Source organism: Mus musculus, chromosome 7 (assembly GCF_000001635.26).
Source record: "Mus musculus strain C57BL/6J chromosome 7, GRCm38.p6 C57BL/6J".
In the NCBI taxonomy this organism is placed as follows: domain Eukaryota; kingdom Metazoa; phylum Chordata; class Mammalia; order Rodentia; family Muridae; genus Mus; species Mus musculus.
In genome coordinates, this window is record NC_000073.6 from 130,342,253 (window position 1) to 130,364,885 (window position 22,633).

At 44.2% G+C, this 22,633-nt stretch overlaps 1 pseudogene; it reads right to left on the reverse strand.

The window, feature by feature from the left end:
* On the reverse strand, nucleotides 1,270-12,152 carry Gm5903 (predicted gene 5903; annotated as a pseudogene).

Below are 22,633 nucleotides of genomic sequence, written 5' to 3' on the forward strand. Positions count from 1 at the left end.
AGCTTGATGTCTGGCCCATCACTAATTCATTCTTTATTCTCTCTCTCTCTCTCTTTCTCTCTGTCTCTCTCTCTCTCTCTCTCTCATAATTTCTTTTTTGTTTGTTTGTTTATTTGTTTACAGAACAAAAGCTGGTTTTCTTTTCTTTTTTTTATTGGATATTTTCTTCTTTTCAAATGCTATCCCAAAAGTCCCCTATACCCTCAGCCCCCCGCCCTGCTCCCCTACCCACCCACTCCCACTTCTTGGCCCTGGCTTTCCCTTGTACTGGGGCATATAATGTTTGCTAGACCAAGGGTCCTCTCTTCCCAATGATGGCCAACTAGGCCATCTTCTGCTACATATGCAGCTAGAGACACGAGCTCTGGGGGGTACTGATTAGTTCATATTGTTGTTCCACCTATAGGGCTGCAGACCCCTTCAGCTCTTGGGTACTTTCTTGGGTAATTTTTGAGGGTGCTGTGTTCCATCCTATAGATGACTGTGAGCATCCACTTCTGTATTTGCCAGGCACTGGCAAAGCCTCACAAGAGACAGCTATATCAGGGTCCTTTCAGCAAAATCTTGCTGGCGTATGCAATAGTGTCTGCGTTTGCTGGCTGATTATGGAATGGACCCCCGGGTGGTACAGTCTCTGAATGGTTCATTCTTTCGTCTTAGCTCTAAATTCTGTCTCTGCAACTCTTTCCATGGATATTTTATTCCCTATTCTAGGGAGGAATGAAGTATCCACGAGTTGGTCTTCCTTCCTGATTTTCTTGTGTTTTGGAAGTTGTATCTTGAGTATTCTAGGTTTCTGGGCTAATATCCACTTATCAGTGAGTGCATATCAAGTGACTTCTTTTGTGATTGGGTTACCTCACTCAGGATGGATGATATCCTCCAGATACATCTATTTGCCCAAGAATTTCATAAATTCATTGTTTTTAATAGCTGAGTAGCACTCCATTGTATAAATGTACCATATTTTCTGTATCTATTCCTCTGTTGAGGGACATCTGGGTTCTTTCCAGCTTCTGGCTATTATAAATAGGGCTGCTATGAACATAGTGGAGCATGTGTCCTTATTACCAGTTGGAACTTCTTCTGGGTATATGCCCAGGAGAGGTATTGCAGGATCCTCTGGTAGTACTATGTCCAATTTTCTGAGGAACCACCAGACTGATTTCCAGAGTGGTTGTACAAGCTTGCAATCCCACCAGCAGTGGAGGAGTGCTCCTCTTTCTCCACATCCTCGCCAGCATCTGCTGTCACCTGAATTTTTTTTTTGACACCTTACACATTCTTTATTTTGTTAACATTAAAACATTGAAACACACACAGGACAGCAGATATTCAGAAATCCCAATGCCCTATGACAAGATTTTAAAACAAAACAGATCTTGCTGGTGCTAAGACTAGAGCCCAGGTTTAGAGACGAAGTTTCTTGCAATAAGGTTGTCTTTGGTCAATCGGTCCATACTGTGAATCTGCTTCCAAATCACAGATTTGGGCTTCTAATACAGCTCAGTGGTAGAGCAAAAACCTTAACCAGGTTGAGGTCCTGGCACTCCCCCACCCCAATCCAAATTCATTGTGGAAATGCAAATTGCCACGGCAAGGCTTGGTATTTAGCTTAGCTTCTGTGGTAGCAAATCCCCAGTCAGCCTTAAATGTCCTTCAAGGCAAGTCATATCCTAACCCTGCCCCAGACTAACCTGACATGCACAGCTTTTATTGTGGCCATCTGCTTTAGTTAGTTGAATTCTATTTAATTTGAATCCTATCCTGAAATTGAAGCTCCAGGCCCAGGCAGCTACTCTTAAGCATCACTCTATCAAAAGCACCTGGGGGAAGAAAGGGAGAGAAGGCGACTTTCCTCTACGCTGTGGAAGCTAACATTTTTCTTTTGCCTCCCCCCGCCCCCCTTTTTCTCCATGTTATAGCTTTTGGCTGTCCAAAACCTACTTTGTAGTGAGGGTGGCCTTGAACTCATAGGGATCTACCATTTTCTGCCTTCAGCATGCTGGGACCAAAGGCATGTATTACCTCAACTGGCTGGAAGCTGACATTTTTAAAGCTTACTTTAAGTTTTAAAAACAAAACAAATTACACATCTTCAAATAGGTTTCATTAAGCAGATAAAGCCACAACTTGGAATTCTGGGAAAATTAACAATTTTCCCTTAATAATCCCTTGCTGGCAGTACAGGTCCCCAAAATAGCTGAGTTTGATAGGCATGAAAGAACTTTTATTAAAAAGATAGTGCTTCATCAAAGAACATCTGAGAGAATCAGACATGTTGCCTATGCCTTGAGACAAGGTGTCTTAGGGGCAGTGGCTTAGTGGAGTAGCCTAAGGCAAAGCAGACAAATATAACCTGAGCATACCTCTAAATGCTGGACAATTTGGGACCACAAGAATGGAAGTTTCTGAGTGTCTTCCTTTCTGTCACCTACAGATCTCTAGCCACTATTAACTTCCTGAGAGTAACCACTTCATTTTCAGAAAAAAGCAGAACAGGAGGGGAAGTCTTTAATTGGGAATTATCTATCCTTCAGCATTGGCTTTGGGGGGTGAGGTGGAGTAAAAGCCAGGCCGAGTATCTCAAGCTAACTAGAAAAATTCAAGTCTTTAACAATTGCCCAAACACCTCTTCCCTTTCCTCACCTCTCACAATGCAATGAACTTACTGCACAAAGCTTAAAGCTATGCCTTTACATATGGCTAGCTAGTCAGCCAATTCCACCATTGGACTTATCAACATTCTAGTAGGCATGGATACCTGGGATGTAACTTGTTGCCACAAAGCTTATCTCACAGAAGTACCAGACACTGGGGGCAGACAGCAGTGCAGGGGTATGGGAGAAATCAAGTCACTGAAATGTTATGAGCATTCAGACTTGGAAATAGGTCAAATTCCACACAAGATATTAATGGTGCCCTTTATGTTTAGTGAAAGACTCTCTCCTGTATCTTTTACTTCTGTATTAGTCAGGGTTCTCTAGAGTCACAGAACTTATGGATAGTCTCTAGATAATAAAGGAATTTATTGATGACTTACAGTCGGCAGCTCAATTCCCAACAATCGTTCAGTCACAGCTGTGAATGGAAGTCCAAGGATCTAGCAGTTACTCAGTCTCACGCAGCAAGCAGGCGAAGGAGCAGGAGCAAGAGCTAGACTCCCTTCTTCCAATGTCCTTATATTGTCTCCAGCAGAAGGTGTAGCCCAGATTAAAGGTGTGTTCCACCACACCTTTAATCCCAGATGAAAGGCGTAGCCCAGATTAAAGGTGTGTTCCTTAAACTCGGAGATTCAATCTTCTGGAATCCATAGCCAATATGGCTCAAGATCTTCAAACCAAGATCCAGATAAGGATCTCCAAGCCTCCAGATAAGGGTCACTGGTGAGCCTTCCAATTCCGGATTGTAGTTCATTCCAAATATTGTCAAGTTGACAACCAGGAATAGCCACTACAATCCACCCCTTGTCAACTTGACACAAATAATATCTCATGTTCACATGAAACAATAACAAGGTTGTAAATACGCCTAACATGATATAACTATCCCTCGTACAATCGCAAACGCATTAGTAAATTTACAATGGGCATTCATATTACTTTATAATCCTCGTTTCTGCAACTGGTTACGTGGCCTTAATTGGTATTTATAACTACCTTCCTCTACTACCCATTCTGTATTTCCTTCTCCTTCAGCCAGCACCTCAGCAGGTCTTGGCTCTTTTCCTGGAGGATTGACCCATACCTTCATTCCTGATGGATCTGCGTTCTTTGTCATCCTGCTTGGATTAAGCTGTTGTAGTTTCCCATTGACTTTAATCACAGGACATGGTAGTACTAAGAGGCGCCCTAAGGGATCTCCTACACTCCAGACATAATCTTGCTTACCACCATTGTGAAGAGGTAATCCAATTTCTCCATGGTAATCTGGATCTATCACCCCTCCTAACACTGTTATTCCTTTTTTAGCCTGTTGGTTTAAGGGCATTAGAAGCCCAAAATGACCAGGGGGAAGTCTGAGCTTCCAGTTCAATGGAATGTTTGTTGTAGCTCCTGGTAGGAGGACTCCCCTCTCTGGAGCCAAAACTTCTAGGCCAGCAGAACCTAGAGTTATGGGGACAGGAAGCAAAAATTTTCCTAGAGGGTCACTAGGAGTGATAGTAAGTGGAACTATTCCTTTTTCCACCCCTTGATTCCTGGACCCATGAATCCTGGCTATGGGTGAAACTGTACCATATATCGAGCGCTGATTCAAAGCATATACTGCCTTCTGAAGAACTCTGCCCCAGCCTTCCAAGCTGTTACCACCTAATTGGCGCTGTAACTGCGTCTTCAAAAGGCCATTCCATCTTTCTATCAGCCCAGCTGCTTCAGGATGATGGGGAATGTGGTAAGACCAGTGTATTCCATGATCGTGGGCCCACTGTCGAACTTCTCTGGCTGTGAAATGAGTTCCTTGGTCAGAAGCAATACTGTGTGGAATACCATGACGATAGATGAGGCATTCTGTCAATCCGTGAATGGTGGTTTTAGCAGAGGCATTACGTGCAGGAAAGGCAAATCCATAACCAGAATAAGTATCTACTCCAGTAAGAACAAAACGCTGTCCTTTCCATGAAGGAAGTGGTCCAATGTAGTCAACCTGCCACCAGGTTGCTGGCTGGTCACCTCGAGGAATGGTGCCATATCTGGGGCTCAGTGTTGGTTTCTGCTGTTGGCAGATCTGGCAATCAGCAGCAGCAGTAGCCAGGTCAGCTTTGGTGAGTGGAAGCCCGTGTTGCTGAGCCCAAGCATAACCTCCATCTCGACCACCATGGCCACTTTGTTCATGTGCCCATTGAGCAATGACAGGGATGGCTGGGGAGAGAGGCTGACTGTCCACAGAACGGGTCATCTTATCCACTTGATTATTGAACTCCTCCTCGGCTGAAGTCACCTTTTGGTGAGCATTTACATGGGACACAAATATCTTCACATCCTTTGCCCATTTGGAGAGATCTATCCACATACTTCTTCCCCAGATGTCTTTCTCACCAATTTTCCAATTGTGATCTTTCCAAGTCCCTGACCATCCAGCCAATCCATTGGCTACAGCCCATGAGTCAGTGAGTAATCGTACATCTGGCCATTTCTTCTTGGAAACAAACTGTAATACCATGTGTACTGCCCGAAGTTCTGCCCACTGTGAAGATTTCCCTTCACCTGTGTCTTTCAGGGTTGTCCCAGAAAGGGGTTGTAATGCTGCAGCTGTCCACTTCTGGGTGGTGCCTGCATAACGTGCAGAGCCATCAGTAAACCAGGCTCTAGTCTTCTCCTCTTCGGTCAGTTGATCATAGGGAACACCCCATGAGGCTATAGGTGCATGCTTGGCAGCAGATGGCATTGTAACAGGAGTAGAAACCATAGGCATTTGAGCAACTTCTTCATGTAACTTGCTTGTGCCTTCAGGACCTGCTCTGGCCCGATCACGTATATACCACTTCCATTTGATAATAGACTGCTGCTGTGCGCGTCCCACTTTATGACTTGCAGGGTCTGATAGTACCCAGCTCATGATGGGTAGTTCAGGTCGCATAGTAACTTGGTGTCCTATTGTCAAACGTTCAGTTTCCACTAAGGCCCAATAGCAGGCCAAGAGCTGTTTTTCAAAGGGAGAATAGTTGTCTGCAGATGATGGTAGAGCTTTGCTCCAAAATCCCAAAGGTCTTTTCTGTGATTCACCTACAGGGGCCTGCCAGAGGCTCCAAACAGCATCTCTATCAGCCACAGATACCTCAAGTACCATCGGGTCTGCTGGGTCATATGGTCCAAGTGGTAGAGCAGCCTGCAAAGCAGCCTGGACCTGTTGAAGGGCCTTCTCCTGTTCCAGGCCCCACACAAAGCTAGCAGCTTTCCGAGTCACTTGGTAAATAGGCCTAAGTAACACACCCAAGTGAGGGATGTGTTGTCTCCAGAATCCAAATAGACCCACTAAACGTTGTGCTTCTTTCTTGGTTGTAGGAGGGGCCAGGTGCAATAATTTATCTTTCACCTTAGAAGGAATATCTCTGCATGCCCCACACCACTGGACTCCTAAGAATTTCACTGAGGTAGATGGTCCTTGAATTTTGGTTGGATTTATTTCCCATCCTCTGATACGCATATGTGTTACCAATGAGTCCAAAGTGGTTGCTACTTCCTGCTCACTTGTTCCAATCAGCATAATGTCATCAATATAGTGCACCAATGTGATATTTTGTGGAAGATCCAAACGATCAAGATCCCTTCTAACTAAATTATGACACAGGGCAGGAGAGTTAATATATCCTTGAGGCAAAACTGTGAAGGTATACTGTTGGCCTTGCCAACTGAAAGCAAATTGCTTCTGGTGGTCCTTATGGACAGGTACTGAGAAGAAGGCATTTGCCAGATCAATAGCCGCATACCAGGTGCCAGGAGATGTGTTAATTTGCTCAAGTAACGAAACTACATCTGGTACAGCAGCTGCAATTGGAGTTACTACCTGATTTAGTTTTCGATAATCAACTGTCATTCTCCATGATCCATCTGTTTTCTGCACTGGCCAGATAGGAGAGTTAAACGGAGATGTGGTGGGAACCACCACCCCTGCGTCTTTCAAGTCCTTGATAGTGGCAGTAATTTCTGCAATGCCTCCAGGAATACGATACTGTTTTTGATTCACTATTTTCTTTGGCAAAGGCAACTCTAAAGGCTTCCATTTGGCCTTTCCAACCATAATAGCCCTCACTCTACAGTTCAGGGAACCAATATGAGAATTCTGCCAATTTCTGAGTATATCTATCCCAATTATACATTCTGGAACTGGGGAAATCACCACAGGATGTGTCCGGGGACCTACTGGACCTACTGTGAGTCGGACATCAGTCAAAACTCCATTAATCACCTGCCCTCCATAAGCCCCTACTTTAACTGGAGGGCCACAATGTTTCTTGGGATCCCCTGGGATCAGTGTCAACTCAGAACCAGTATCCAGCAGACCCCGAAAAGTCTGATTATTTCCTTTTCCCCAGTGTACAGTTACCCTTGTAAAAGGCCGTAGGTCCCTCTGGGGAAGAACTGGAGAAAGGGTAACAGCAAAACCTTTGAGTGTCTTATCAAGATCCTTCCTCAGAGGAACCTGGCCACCCCTTCATTCAAGGGGTTCTGGATCTGCAAACTGTCTCAAGTCTGGAAATTGATTCACTGGCCGAGATTGCTGTTTACCACGATCTAATGTAGCCTTTCTTTCATTTGGCTGTTTACCACGATCTAATGTAGCCTTTCTTTCATTTGTTTGAGAATTTTTCTGCTTATACAGATCAAACAAATATGCAGTAGGCTTCCTATGTATTTCATTCCTGGAAACACCATGATTGGTTAGCCAGTACCAAAGGTCCAACCGAGTCATGCCATTATAAATTTCACCTCTCCTGTGCTGACCATTACTGGGTATGTTATTATAAACATTCTTTTGTCTACGCTGTCCATTATAATAACTAGAATCACCTTGTCTCGGGCGATTCAATGCTGCCACCTGGCCCTTGTTACCTCGGAATCCAACTAAACCCAGTGAATTTAATTCATCTAATTGAGCAGAAGCATCTCCAATGCTAAGATCTGGCACAAGGAAAAGGGAAAGAACAAAACCCTTCAAATGTGCTGGTGCCCCTCTCACCAATTTGCGTCTTATAGAGCTGGTGAAAGGCATATCTTCTGGACCTTCCCATTGTGGACAATTATGCTTTACACAATATATCCACTCTAGCATTGCAATTTCCCTAAGTCTTAAAATCCCTTCATCAACACTAAGCCATGGAATATCAGGCATCTCCAAGTCATTTCCAGTAGGCCATCTTTTGATAAACACCTCAGCCAACCATTCAAACAAACTTTTGACACCTTTTTTAACTATGCGAGCTTCCGTATTAAACCTAGAATCTCTACTCAGAGGACCCATGTCAATAAACTCAGCCTGCTCTAGTTTTATGTTCCTTCCACCCTTATCCCACACCCTTAAAATCCATTCCCACACATATTCACCAGGTTTCTGCTTGAATGAATTAGCAAACTCATTAAGCTCCTTAGTAGTGTAGCGAATTTCCTCATGGACTACACTTTCTACCTCCCCTCTAGGAGCCTGTTTTGCTTTGAGTCTGGTTACAGGTCTAGAAGAAACTATTGGTGGGCCGTGAGCAGACTCTGCAAAATTAATTTCCTCATGTGGGGAAGGCATTATTTCAAGAGGTGGGGCTGAGGGTACTACTTCCTCAGGTGGGGCAAACCCTTGAGAATCTGAGGATTCAAAATTCTCAGCTTCAACATGGTCTTCCCACACATCCCCATCCCATGTTGTAGGATCCCATTCTTTGCCAATTAGAGCCCTTACTTTAACTGTCGACACACTCTGAGGCTGAGACTTGAATTTTCGCTGTAGTTCAGCCAATCTTACAATGAGAGTTTCCGTTTGATTTTCTGCAACTTGAGCTCTATTGCTACAAGAGAGAAGATTCTCCTCAAGGACACACTTAGCAACTTTTAGATTGTTTACTTGTGTCTGGAGCCTTTCGATTTTATCACACAACTCCTTCCTTTCATTCATCATTTTTTCCACAGATACTAAGAGCAGCCAGCCAGTAAAATCATTTTTCGATTTTTTCCCCATCTTGTAGAAAGCTTTGTGCACTGAATCACCTAATTCATTAAGAAAATCAAGGGCATTAGCTTCTTTAAGTTCGGAATATAGTTTCAACCATGGGTCTTCAAAATTCTCTGAGCTCCCAGGAGGGAGAGAATCTGTAGAGGTTTCAATAGTTGAAAGTGCTGGTGGATCAACAAGCCAATTCCAGAATTTTAAAAGATTCATCCTTGTACTTCTGTTACTCTAGAACCCCACTTCTGGTACCAACTTCTGTATTAGTCAGGGTTCTCTAGAGTCACAGAACTTATGGATAGTCTCTAGATAATAAAGGAATTTATTGATGACTTACAGTCGGCAGCTCAATTCCCAACAATCGTTCAGTCACAGCTGTGAATGGAAGTCCAAGGATCTAGCAGTTACTCAGTCTCACGCAGCAAGCAGGCGAAGGAGCAGGAGCAAGAGCTAGACTCCCTTCTTCCAATGTCCTTATATTGTCTCCAGCAGAAGGTGTAGCCCAGATTAAAGGTGTGTTCCACCACACCTTTAATCCCAGATGAAAGGCGTAGCCCAGATTAAAGGTGTGTTCCTTAAACTCGGAGATTCAATCTTCTGGAATCCATAGCCAATATGGCTCAAGATCTTCAAACCAAGATCCAGATAAGGATCTCCAAGCCTCCAGATAAGGGTCACTGGTGAGCCTTCCAATTCCGGATTGTAGTTCATTCCAAATATTGTCAAGTTGACAACCAGGAATAGCCACTACAGCATCCAAGAAGCAAGGCAGACCTTTCATGTACCACTTTTAAGCCAATTAGCCTAACTGACAAGACAATTTAGGTTGGTTGGTTGGTTATCACAACCCCAAAATGCTTGGTGCATACTCATATTCTAAATAGCAGTTGAGAGGACTGTATAGAATTTAAGTAAAAAAATTTCCAGGCAAGATTCCCAAGGGTACTCATTTGATGCCAACAGCACACACAATCCTGGTGTCTCAGTGATACATGACCACACTAATCCAATGAACCATGATCCAGACGCTCCAGTCCCAGCATGTAAACAGATATCTCTGCTCAGGGGTACTAGGTGCTAAATCAATGCAACGTTAACTAGCAGCGGCGAGTCTGCAAGTCTCAAGACCATGCTCACTCCCACTTGTACATATGGACAGTCTTCTCTGTCAAGGTGGCCAGATAGCTGTTCTGACTCGTTTCAAATGGGCAGATGTCCAGGACAGGTTCACCAGCCTTCAGGTTCTGCAGCAACAAGCCACTGCCAGCATTCCACAACAGCGTAGACTGTGATGCTTCATCCCCAGTACATACTAGGACATTGCCATTATTCTCTGGGCTTTGGAAGATGGCACTTTTGGTCAACAGTTTGCAAGTGGGTCCCCCAAGGAATGTTTGTACAGGAAGACAGGAACAGACCGGCTCTCCAGCATCGTCCAGTTTGTAAGACATCTCCAATAGCACAGTTCGGACAGTGTTATGGCTTTTATCAGGTCTGTAAGTCACAAGACAGTGTCGGGTGCTGCTCTCTGTCTGAAAGTCTACAAAGTCCCCTGGCTCCAAGGACAGCACATGAGGCTTATGAGAAAAGTCTGATTTTAGCTCCCAGAAGGAGGCATTCTCCAATGTTCCAGCCAGCACCCCACCATAAGGAAATGCAGCCACTGCAGCTTTGGGTAAATATGACAGGGATACCAGAGGACATCTGGCTTTCTGAGGAACTAATTCCTGAATATAGGTGTTTGTGTTCCGTAAGTCATAGATCAGAATTGAACCACTGGCTAGTCCAGCATAGACGTAATTGTTTTCGTCAAGACACCAGCAGCAGCTCCAGACAGGACGTCCAGTGTTGTAAGTCTGCACCACAGTATTTGTTTCTAGGCTGGTCAGCTTAATAGTGCAGTCAAGGGAGGCAGACAGGAGCAAGCCTTTGGACTGACTGCTGAAAGATAATCCACGAATCTGCTTGTTGTGCATAGGAATATACTGACTGCTCTTCATGTTGGCAGTACTCAACATCTTAACACCAAAGCCTGGAAGAAAGGAGGCCTGAGGGGAGGGCTGGGAGGCCACCAGGCAGCTCAGACCATCACAATAGGCCAAGATTCGGCATTTTCCCGTCTGAGATATGGTGAAGGTCTTTTCTGAGCTGTATTTGCCTGGGATCTGGCTGGAGGACAGGCATTTCCCACAAAGTGCTTTCGAGCGACTGCACTGCTGCACAGCTGAGTTCTGATGCCGCACAACAAACTTTTCCAAGTCCTGGACACGGCTATTGAGTTTAGTGCATTTATCAATAAGGACCTGAAGCTGGAGCCGGCACTGTGCAGACTCTAACTCAGCCTGCTTCCTGAGCATTTGCTCATTCAGTAAGTCACTTTTCATGCGCTCCTGTTCACTAGTGTCCAAAGCTCGCAGGGATCGGGCATAAATGACAACGATGTCACTGTGCTTGGCTTTCTTGTTGCACTGAGGACATTTTCCTGTTTGTCCTTTGAGCCATTTAGAAATGCATCTAAATCCAAAGAGGTGCCCACAGCGTAGCGCTGAGATCCGGTGGTCCCCAGCATTGGTCCACTGTTCCAAACATATTGTGCAAGTTTCACCTTCCTCATCTTCCATAGCAGATAGCATGCTGGGCTTCTGGGGAGACTCTTTAGGGACTGCATCATCTCCTGTGACAGATGTAGCTTCTTGGTCTGTTGCGATAACTCCTTGTTCTGGAATGTTGGCTTCAGGTTCTTCTGCTTGGACAACAACCTCTTCATCCTCTGCAGAGCCATCGCTGTCAGAGTCAGTGCCTGACGGTGGATTCCTGGTCTCTGAATCATGAGCAGCGGGTAGTGGGTAAGGCTGAGACCTGCTTACCTGAAAGTAGGCATATAGTGGTGTATGTGGCACATACCTGCCATTGTCTTGCCTCTGAGACTCTCCAGCTCTGGCCCTCAAAATGGGTGCCATCCTCCTCCTTGTTCTTATTGGCCCCACACTGTGGTCTGCAGGTGGAGGTCTCAGCAATTCCAGCATGTTATGAAGCCTCTGCAGCCCGCTGATGAAGTTGTTCATTGAAACGGATCTAGCAGCTCCGGAGGTTCGGTTAGCACCAGATCCCTGACTAGGCTCCTCTGAAGTTCCAGGATTGACAACCTCCATATTTTCTTCTGAGGGCTGTACTTCCTCCGTCAAATCAATGGATGCTGGTGGCAGAGGCTGTAGAGTGGGCAGTCCATCTTGGCTGCTGACCACTTCAGCAGGGGCAGGCTGAACATGTGCTCCACCTTGGCTATTGGCCAGTTCAGCAGGGGCAGGCTGGAGAGGTGCCCCATTGCTGACGACTTCAGTTGGAGTAGCTGGTTCTATAGTACCCTCTAACGGTCCCTGAAGATGACTGTATATCACTTCATGATCCATCTCTGAGGGGACCAAGTCGGACGCCTGGCCGACCGCGACTTCGGCCATCGTTACCGCACATCCCCTACTGCGCACCCGCTCCGCCCGCGCCCAGCCTCACCTGAATTTTTAATCCTAGCCGTTCTGACTGATGTGAGGTGGAATCTCAGGGTTGTTTTGATTTGCATTTCCCTGATGATTAAGGATGTTGAACATTTTTTCAAGTGCTTCTCAGCCCTTCGGTATTCCTTGGTTGAGAATTCACTGTTTAGCTCTGTATTCCATTTTTTAATGGGGTTATTTGAATTTCTGTCTCATAATTTCTTAACTTTGACCTTCAGGAAGGAAGTGCCTTGATTTCTAGAAAGTGTGTCTTTTATGTTCAATGCATCTTCAGTTGGTCACCACAGACCTGGTTTCTTGTTGGTGTTCAGAGTAACCATCATGAATATATTTTTTTAAGGTTTGTTTATTTATTTACTTATTTATTTCATGTATGTGAGTACACTGTAACTGTCTTCAGACACACCAGAAGTGGGCATCAGATCCCATTACAGATGGTTGTGAGCCACCATGTGGTTGCTGGGAATTGAACTCAGGACCTCTGGAAGAGCAGTCAGTGTTCTTACCCACCGAGACTCTCCCCTTTTTATACATTTTAAGGGTTTTTAAATATATAATTTATTTATTTATTTTTATTTCATGTGCATTGGTGTTTTGCTTGCATGGATATCTGTGTGAGGGTGTCAGATCCCCTGGAACTGAAGTTATAGACAGTTTTGAGCTGCCATGTGGGTGCTGAGAATTGAACCCAGGTCCTCTGGAAAAACAGCCAGTGCTCTTAACCTCTGAGCCATATCTCCAGCCTCTCTCCCTCACAACCATGGATATTAAATAAACATATTTATGAGAGAAGTATCACACTCTACCTGTTATATACATTAACTCAATCCCTTATGATGGGCACTATCATCATTACTTGATTGATTGATTGATTGATTGATGATTGAATTGTGAATAAGTGAAATGTTCTGGTGTGTAAGGTGTGCATAGATGTGTGTGCACATGGGGGGAGGGCAGAAGCTGACCCTGATATCATTCTTTCCTGTGCCATATACCTTGTTTTTTGAAGAAGGGTCTCCCACTGGCCCCAGGGGCTCACCTGTCTCTGCCTCCCCAGGCCTGAACTGACAAGTATTCACCACCATGCCTGGCTTTTTATTTGGCTTCTAAGGACCAGACTCAGGTCCTGGAGCTCGAGGGGCAGCACTCTATTGGCTGGGATCTCCCCAGAGTAGGAGCTATTATTTTTAGGACAGGAATACTGAGGCTGGAAGAGACTTAGCATCTTGCCTTCTAGAATGGTCAAGCCAAGCTGCCAGGCAGGGCCAGGTGCGCCAGGAGGTGGGAAATGATCCTTCCTCCTGCCTCAGACACAGAGCCTTCATTTATGAGGGACATTAGTGCTAAGTGCTGTCATCTCTCTAGGCCCTTGCTTATTTTGTTGCCCAGAGGAAGAAGAGGATGTGATCATGGGGCTCTCAGCATGGAAACAGTCCTGTTATCAAAGACTTCGTGACGTGTGTGTGTGTGTGTGTGTGTGTGTGTGTGTGTGTGTGTGTATGTGCGCGCACTCGCGCACACACAAGCATCCAGAGAGACACAGCCTCACTATGAAGGCACTATTGCTGTCTGGCCAAGGGCAGGGTCTGGGTGGAGGGGAGATTGGGCACCATTGCAGAAGAGTCTCAACTCTGCTGGAAGTTGTCTGACTCTTCTTGTCTTAATTGACTGTCATATCCATGTTCCATTTGGTGCTGTGGACAGCTACACAGCAGCCCTTGAGATCTAGGCTTGTGCTGGGTGACAGACACCTTGCTCTCTGATCACCAGTGACTAGAAGTCAGGGAAGCCCACTCACCTAGGGATTGTTTTCAATAGATGTGCATAAGTTATTGGATTTCATGACAAGGGAGGAAAGACAAGCGTCCTCACCGTGCCACCTCCCAAGACTGCAAATCCTCCCACTTGTCTGAAACTCAATTTCCTTGGGAATAAAAAAAGTACAGGGCACAGCAGCCCCACAGGTGTCATTTCAAGTACACCTGAGTGTCCTGAGCCCTGGGCCTCCCTAGTAATGACAACAGCACTAGAGAACCCAGTTTTATCTATAAGGTTGGCTCTGCCTAATAGGCAAGAGGCTAAAAGATCAGGTTCTGAGCCTCTCAGCTGGCCCGGGAGCACCCAGTGATTTCCAGAGCGGAGGGATTGAAGTTCTCTGCTGGGCTAAAGTTAGCGAGTCTTCAGAATCCTTTTTTTTTTTTAAATTCATTTTTTTTCCAAAATTGGTTTGTTTGTTTTTTTTTTTTAAATCAAGACTTTCATAATTGTTTCTGCCTGACTCCAAAGTGTGTGGTAGGCCCATCAGTGACTGGGATGGTGTGGTTATCAGCTTGATAGAGTAGGGCATGGGTAATGACAGCTTTGCTTTTGTTTGTGATGCCAGATACCGATTAAGAGACGGGGACTCAAGAAAACCAGCTCTAGTGCAGCCCTACTGTCTGCACACCTAAGGGAACCAGCTCTAGTGCAGCCCTACTGTCTGCACACCTAAGGAAACTAGCTCATGTGCAGCCCCACTTCTGCTCACCATATTAACCAAGGAACATAGATTCTCTCTGGCCCTCAGCAGCCCATGAAAAGAGCCTGGCCCTGGGTCTTCTTCTCCCTGCTCTTCCCTTAGGAAGATCTGTGAAAGATGGGGGATAGGATGAAGATGTTCCCAATTCCTAGCTCTATCTCCGGGTGAAGTGCATTTTGAGAGGGCCAGGAGGCACAGCCAAGCTATACCCCCAATCGCAACAGCCCTTTTTTGTTTTTGTGATTTTGAAATGGGGCTTGCTATGTTGCCTCAGCTGGCCTCCAATTCCTAGCCTTAGGTGGCCCTTCTTTCTCGGTGTCCTAAATAGGTGGGGCTCTAGAGGCTCACGTCTGCCTAGTTTGATTATTATTGCTTTCAGTTTTCACTCCGTGAACTCTGGTGTGGCTGGCATTGTAATTAAAGTCTCCCTGTGTGTCTCTACTTTTCAGTTAAGTCTCAAAATATTTCTCTCCTTCAAAATAGTCTTCAGACTGCATACTGTTTCCTCTTTTATAAACAGCACTTTCAGAGCTTCAACTATGGTTCAGAGATAACTAACTAACTAACTAACTAACTAACTAACAAAACCAAACTTGCCCAACATCAACAGGGTCCTCCTGGGTTCAGTCCCCAGGAACACCGTGAATACCACATGGCCACCACCGCCTACTACCTGCACCCCTCACCCCCTATTCCCCACCCCCACCTACCCCACCCCCACCCCCCACCAAATAGCACTTTTTGTTTTGTTTTGTTATGTGCTTAGCTGGACACAGTTACTTCAAACAGAAACTACAACTCCCTGATGCCTTTGCAAGGAGGTGTGGCTTGTAAACTAACTTCTGTCCAGTAAGGGTTTTTTGTTTTTTGTTTATTTTTTCTTTTCTTTTGCTTTCTGCTGATTAAAGAGGTGAATGTGAAAAAAAAGAAAAAGAATATCATGAAGCTGCCATTTCAACACAGACTGTCTATTCCTAGACAATTAGAAAAGGAAACAAATCTACATAAAAGCCCTTGTCACTTTAGGTATCTTCCCTCTTGTTCAGATCGGATCCTGCCTCATCTCTCCTGCCTCACCTCCAGCCACCCTGACATCTCCCAGCAGATTCTCCTCATCCAGTGAGGATGGGTTTGCCCTCCGGAGAGCAGAGTATCTGGAGCACCTGAGAGGATGGCAGCCTCTTTTACCCCACAGAAAGGTTCAACTCTACCAGATCCACCTAAGCAAGAGAAGATGGTGCCACCAGCCTTATAGAGTCCCTTCAGGTTACAGAGATCCTGAAAAGATAACTCTCTGTCCATTCTCCTCAAGGGAAGGCAGGCATGGTCAAAGGTTCAGAGCAAGAAAGAGATAAAAGTGAGAAAGAAGTATGATCTCACAGCCACATCAGCAGTCACAGCACAAATGTTTAACATGGCTGCCCTGGAGTGTCACTCACTGTGTGCTGCACATGCGTGTTCTTGTGGGAAGTGCTGATAGTTGAACTGGGGCTTCATGCGTGGGAGGCAAACACTTTACTGCCAAGCTGTATTCTCAGCCCTGGGTACACGTTTTAAAGAACAGAGGCAATCCATAGGTACAGCTGGCTCAACCTCAGAATGGTATAGGCCCTGAGATCATGGAGGGTGTGGTGAGACATCTCTGCCAGAACCATAGCAAGAGAAAACCCATCCACATCTCAGCTTGGGTGGCACATCTGCCATCTCCTGGGGGCATGCGGCTTCCTTAAGAAGGATGTAGAGTTCCAAAAATATGGGGAGATTGATGTCAAATAAGGACACAGTCATTGTCTGTGATACCCCAATTTTACCAGAGTCCAAGTCCCTAAAGCAAGCTCCTACAGCAACAGCCAATGTCACCACCTTCGACAAAGTCATAGAATATATTCCATCCATTTATACCAATAGCTCTCCAAAGCAGTCACTTGGGGATCATGGATAAAGCCCCCAAGACACTAGGGGCAGCTTGTCCATTAGCAGTGCTTCCGTTGTAGATTCGGTTCAGATCTGACAGTCACTGACTGCTAATGCAGGTGTATGCCTCTGCCATTACAGTTATATGTGAATGAAGGAATCAGAGGTCATGGTGTCTGCAGCCACGGCCTTGGCAATCTACTTGTAATGTCTGCTGTTGATCTCTGCACTCACTGTTATGGTCTCGAGTTCATATGTGTGATGTAGATGGGTTATGGTGGGAAGCAGAGCTGCAATCCAGAATGTCCCAATGGCTTGGTTTTCTGTGTTCTGGTTGTGTCTGTTTCCCATCGGATCTTAGAGTCTTGGCACTCTCCTGGTGGATTCTGAATTCTGTGTAGAGGTTGTTTACCTACCCCAGCTTCACATTTGCATATTAAGGATGACTTCCAGGAAGAGGGGCTGTGCAAGGAAGCATCTCTGTTCTTAAGTTACTGGCCATGCACATAATCACAGAATACAGCAGAAGGCTGATACATACCTGATTTTGTACAAATTCTTTCCCTTTCTCTACCATCTGAAGTTGAGTCAGGTCTTGAAGCATATAAAAGTTTTATTGCCTTCCGGTCAGCACCAGCCCCAGGCCACCTCGGGTGGGAACTCAGTCGATGGTCCCACGGTTCCCAGAGGACTCTCCATGCCACAGGCACCCTAGCACACCCAGGATCTTAGGATCACTGGTGAGTCGAACACAACATCTGTCCCAAAACCCTGAGGAGCCTGCGACACCAGCAGCTCAGGTTCCTTCTGGTCAGTGCTGGTCTACCTTGGTTTTGAACACAGCAGACAGCCCCACGGTCCCCAGAGGAGGTACCACTTCCAAGCACTGTAACACACCCAGGATCTTAGGATTCCAGGATCCAAGCATCCCAGGATCTTGGTCACACCAGGATCTCAGGGTCTCAGAGGAAGCTTGACTGCCAAGAACTCTGACACACCCAGAATCTCAGGTTCACAGGATCCTGGAATCACAGGATCACAGAGAAAGCTGGACTCTGAGGAGTTCGGAATTAACCAGAATTACAGGAAGGACAGGCTCCAATCAGATATACTGAGAGCAGCGAGCACTTGAGATAATCAGATGGCAGGAGGTAAGCATAAGAACAGAAGCAACAGAAACCAAGGTTACTTGGCATCATCAGAACCAAACTCTCCCACCACAGCAAGTCCTGGATACACCATCACACCAGAAAAGCAAGACATGGGTCTAGAGTCACTTCTCATGATGATGATGGAGGACTATAGGAAGGAAATAAATAACTCCCTTAAAGAAATACAGGAGAACACATACAATCAGGTGAAAGAATTTCAGGAGCCATTGATGCAAGCATAACCAACAAAATACAAGAGATAAAAGAGAGAATCTTGCCGGGAATGGTGACACACACCTTTAATCCCAGCACTCGAGAGGCAGAGGCAGGTGTATTTCTGAGTTCGAGGTCAGCCTGGTCTACAAAGTGAGTTATATATATAGCCAGAGCTATACAGAGAAACCTTGTCTCAAAAAACTCAAAAGAAGAAGGAGGAGGTGGAGGAGGAGGAGGAGGAGGAGGAGGAGGAGGAGGAGGAAGAGGAGGAGGAAGAGGAGGAGGAGGAGGAGGAGGAGGAGGAGGAGGAGGAGGAGGAGGGAAGAGAATCTCAGATGGAGAAGATTCCATAGAAAACATTGACACAACAATCAAAGAAAATGGGAAATGCAAAAAAGATCCTAAAACATCCAGGAAATCCAGGACATAATGAGAAGACCAAACCTAAGGATAATAGGTATAGACGAGAAGGAAGATTTCCAACTTAAAGGGCCAGTAAATATCTTCAACAAAATTATAGAAGAAAACTTCCCCAACCTAAAGAAAGGGTTGCTCATGAACATACAAGAAGCCTACAGAATTTCAAATAGACTCAACCAAAAAAGAAATTCATCCTGTCACATAATAATCAAAACACCAAATGCACAAAATAAAGAAAGAAATATTAAAAGCAAGTAAGGGAAAAAGGTCAAGTAACATATAAAGGCAGACCTATCAGAATTACGCCTGACGTCTCCCCAGAGACTAGGAAAGCCAGAAGATCCTGGGCAGATGTCATACAGACCCTAAGAGAACACAAATGCCAGCCCAGGCTACTATACCCAGCAAAACTTTCAATTACCATAGATGGAGAAACCAAGATATTCCATGACAAAAACAAATTTACACAATATCTTTCCGCAAATCCAGCCCTTCAACGGATAATAAAGGGAAAACTTCAACACAAAGAGGGAAACTAAGCTTGAGAAAAAGCAAGAAAGTAATCTTTCAACAAACCTAAAGAAGATAGCCACATGAACAGAATTCCAACTCAGCAACAAAAATAACAGGAAGCAACAACGACTTTTCCTTAATATCTCTTAATATGAATTGACTCAATTCCCCAATAAAAAGACATAGACTAACAGACTGGTTACATATATAGGACCCAACTTGTTGCTGCATAGAGGAAACCCACCCCAGGGACAAAGACAGACTCTACCTTAGAGTAAAAGGCTGGAAAACAACTTTCCAAGCAAATGGTCCCAAGAAACAAGCTGGAGTAACCATTCTAATATCGAATAAAATCGATTTTCAACCTAAAGTTCTCAAAAAAGATAAGGAGGGACACTTCTTACTCATCAAATGTAAAATTTACCAAGATGAACTCTCAATTCTGAACATCTATGCAAAGGCATGCGTATTCATTAAAGAAACTTTGCTAAAACTCAAAGCACACATTTTACACCTCACACAATAATAGACTTCAACACGCCAGTCTCATCAATGGACAGATCCTGGAAACAGAAACTAACAGAAGTTATGAAACAAATGGATTTAACAGGTATCTATAGAACATTTCATCCTAAAACAAAAGGATATACATTCTTCTCAATATCTTCTCCAAAATTGACCATATAATCTCACCAGACAGGCCTCAGCAAATACAAAAATATTGAAATAATCCCATGCACCCTATCAGATCACCAAAGACTAAGGCTGATCTTCAATAACAACATAAATAATAGAAAACCCACATACATGTGGAAGCTGAACAACAATCTACACAATGATAACTTGGTCAAGGAGGAAATAAAAAAAGAAATTAAAGACTTCTTAGAGTTTAGTGAAAATGAAGCCACAACATACCCAAACTTATGGGACACAATGAAAGCAGTCCTAAGAGGAAAACTCATAGCTCTGAGTGCCTCCAAAAAAGAAGCTGGAGCAAGCATACACTAGCAGCTTGACAGCACACCTGAAAGCTCTAGAACAAAAAGGAAGCAAATTCACCAAAGAGTAGTAGAAGGCAGGAAATAATCAAACTCAGAGCTGAAATTAACCAAGTGGAAACAAAAAGAACTATACAAAGAATCACCCAAACCAGGAGCTGGTTCTTTGAGAAAACAACAAGATAGATAAACCCCTAGCCAGACTAACTAGAGGGCACAGGGATAGTATCCCAATTAACAAAATCAGAAATGAAAAGGGAGATATAACAAAAGAATCTGAGGAAATCCAAAAAAAAATCATCAGATCCTACTAAAAAAGCCAATACTCAAAAAAACTGGAAAATCTGGATGAAGTGGACAATTTTCTAGACAGATACCAGGTACCAAGTTAAATCAGGATCAGATTAAGCCTCTAAACAGTCCCATATCCCCTAAAGAAATACAAACAGTCATTAACAGATGGGTTTAGTGCAGAGTTCTATCAGACCTTCAAAGAGGGCCTAATTCCAACACTCCTCAAACTATTCCACAAAATAGAAACAGAAGTTACTCTACCCAATTCGTTCTACGAAGCCACAATTATTCTGATACATAAACCACACAAAGACCTAACAAAGAAAGAGAACTTCAGACCAATTTCCTTTATGACTATCGATGCAAAAATACTCAATAAAATTCTCGCAAACCGAATTCAAGAACACATCAAAATGATCATCCATCATGATCAAGTAGGCTTCATCCCTGGGATGCAAGGATGGTTCAATATACGGAAATCCATCAACGTAATTCACTATATAAATAAACTCAAAGGAAAAAAACCACATGATCACCTCATTAGATGCTGAGAAAGCATTCGACAAAGTTCAACACCCCCTCATTATAAAAGTCTTGGAAAGATCAGGAATTCAAGGCCCATACCTAAACATAATAAAAGCAATATACAGCAAACCAGTAGCCAACATCAAACTAAATGGAGAGAAGCTGAAAGCAATTCCACTAAAATCAGGGACTAGACAAGGCTGCCCACTCTCTCCCTACCAATTCAATATAGTACTTGAAGTCCTAGCCAGAGCAATTAGACAACAAAAGGAGATCAAAGGAATATAAATTGGAAGGGAAAAAGTCAAAATATCACTATTTACAGACGATATGATAGTGTATATAAGTGACCCCCAAAATTCCACCAGAGAACTCCTAAACCTGATAAACAACTTCAGTGAAGTAGCTGGATATAAAACTAACTCAAATAAATCCGTGGCCTTTCTCTACACAAAGGATAAACAGGCTGAGAAAGAAATTAGGGAAACAACACCCTTCAAAATAGTCACAATAGTATAAAATACCTTGGTGTGATTCTAACTAAGGAAGTGAAATATCTGTATGATAAGAACTTCAAGTCTTTGAAAAAAGAAATTGAAGATCTCAGAAGATGGAAAGATCTCCCATGCTCATAGATTGGCAGGATTAATATAGTAAAAATGGCTATCTTGCCGAAATCAATCTACAGATTCAATGCAATCCCCACCAAAATTCCAACTAAATTCTTCACAGAGTTAGAAAGAGCAACTTGCAGATGCTGGTGAGGATGTGGAGAAAGAGGAACACTCCTCCATTGCTGGTGGGACTGCAAGCTGGTCCAACCACTCTGGAAATCAGTTTGGTGGTTCCTCAGAAAATTGGACATAATTCTACCAGAAGATCCAGCAATACCACTCCTGGGCATATACCCAGAAGATGCTCTAATATGTAATAAGGACACATGCTCCATTATGTTCATAGCAGCCTTATTTATAATAGCCAGAAGCTGAAAAGAACCAATTGTCCCTCAACAGAGGAATGGATACAGAAAATGTGGTACATTTACACAATGGAGCACTACTCAGCTATTAAAAACAATGAATTTATGAAATGCTTAGACAAATGGATGTATCTGGAGGATATCATCCATCCTGAGTGAGGTAACCCAATCACAAAAGAAGTCACTTGATATGCACTCACTGATAAGTGGATATTAGCCAGAAGCTCAGAATCCTTCTTAGAACAGGGAACAAAATACCCATGGAAGGAGTTACAGAGACAAAGTTCGGAGCAGAGACCGAAGGAATGACCATCAGAGACCGCCCCACTTGGAGATCCATTCCATAAACAACCACCAAACCTAGACACTATGGCAGATGCCAACAAGAGCTTGCTGACAGGAGCCTGAGATAGCTGTCTTCTGAGGGGCTCTGCCAGTGCTTGGCAAATACAGAAGTGGATACTCACAGTCCTCTATTGGACAGAGCACAAGGTCCCTAATGAAGGAGCTAGCAAAAGTACCTAAGGAGCTGAAGGGGTCTGAAGCCCCATAGGAGGAACATCAATATGAACTAACCAGTACCCCCAGAGCTCTTTGGAACTAAACCACCAATCAAAGAAAACACTTGGTGGAACTTGTGGTTCTAGCTGTTAATGTAGCAGAGGATGGCCTAGTCGGTCATCAATGGGAGGAGAGGCCCTTGGTCCTGTGAAGGTTCTTTGCCCCAGTATAAGGGAATGCCAGGGCCAGGACTGGGAATGGGAGTGGGTGGGTTGGAGAGCAGGGGGAAATGGAGGGAATAGGGGACTTTGAGGGGGGAAACCAGGAAAGGGGATAACATTTGAAATGTAAATAAAGAAAATATCTAATAAAAATATTTTAAAAAAATTATTATACAAGTCCCTTTTTAATTACTGGGGTTTTTTTTCTTCCTCCAGTTA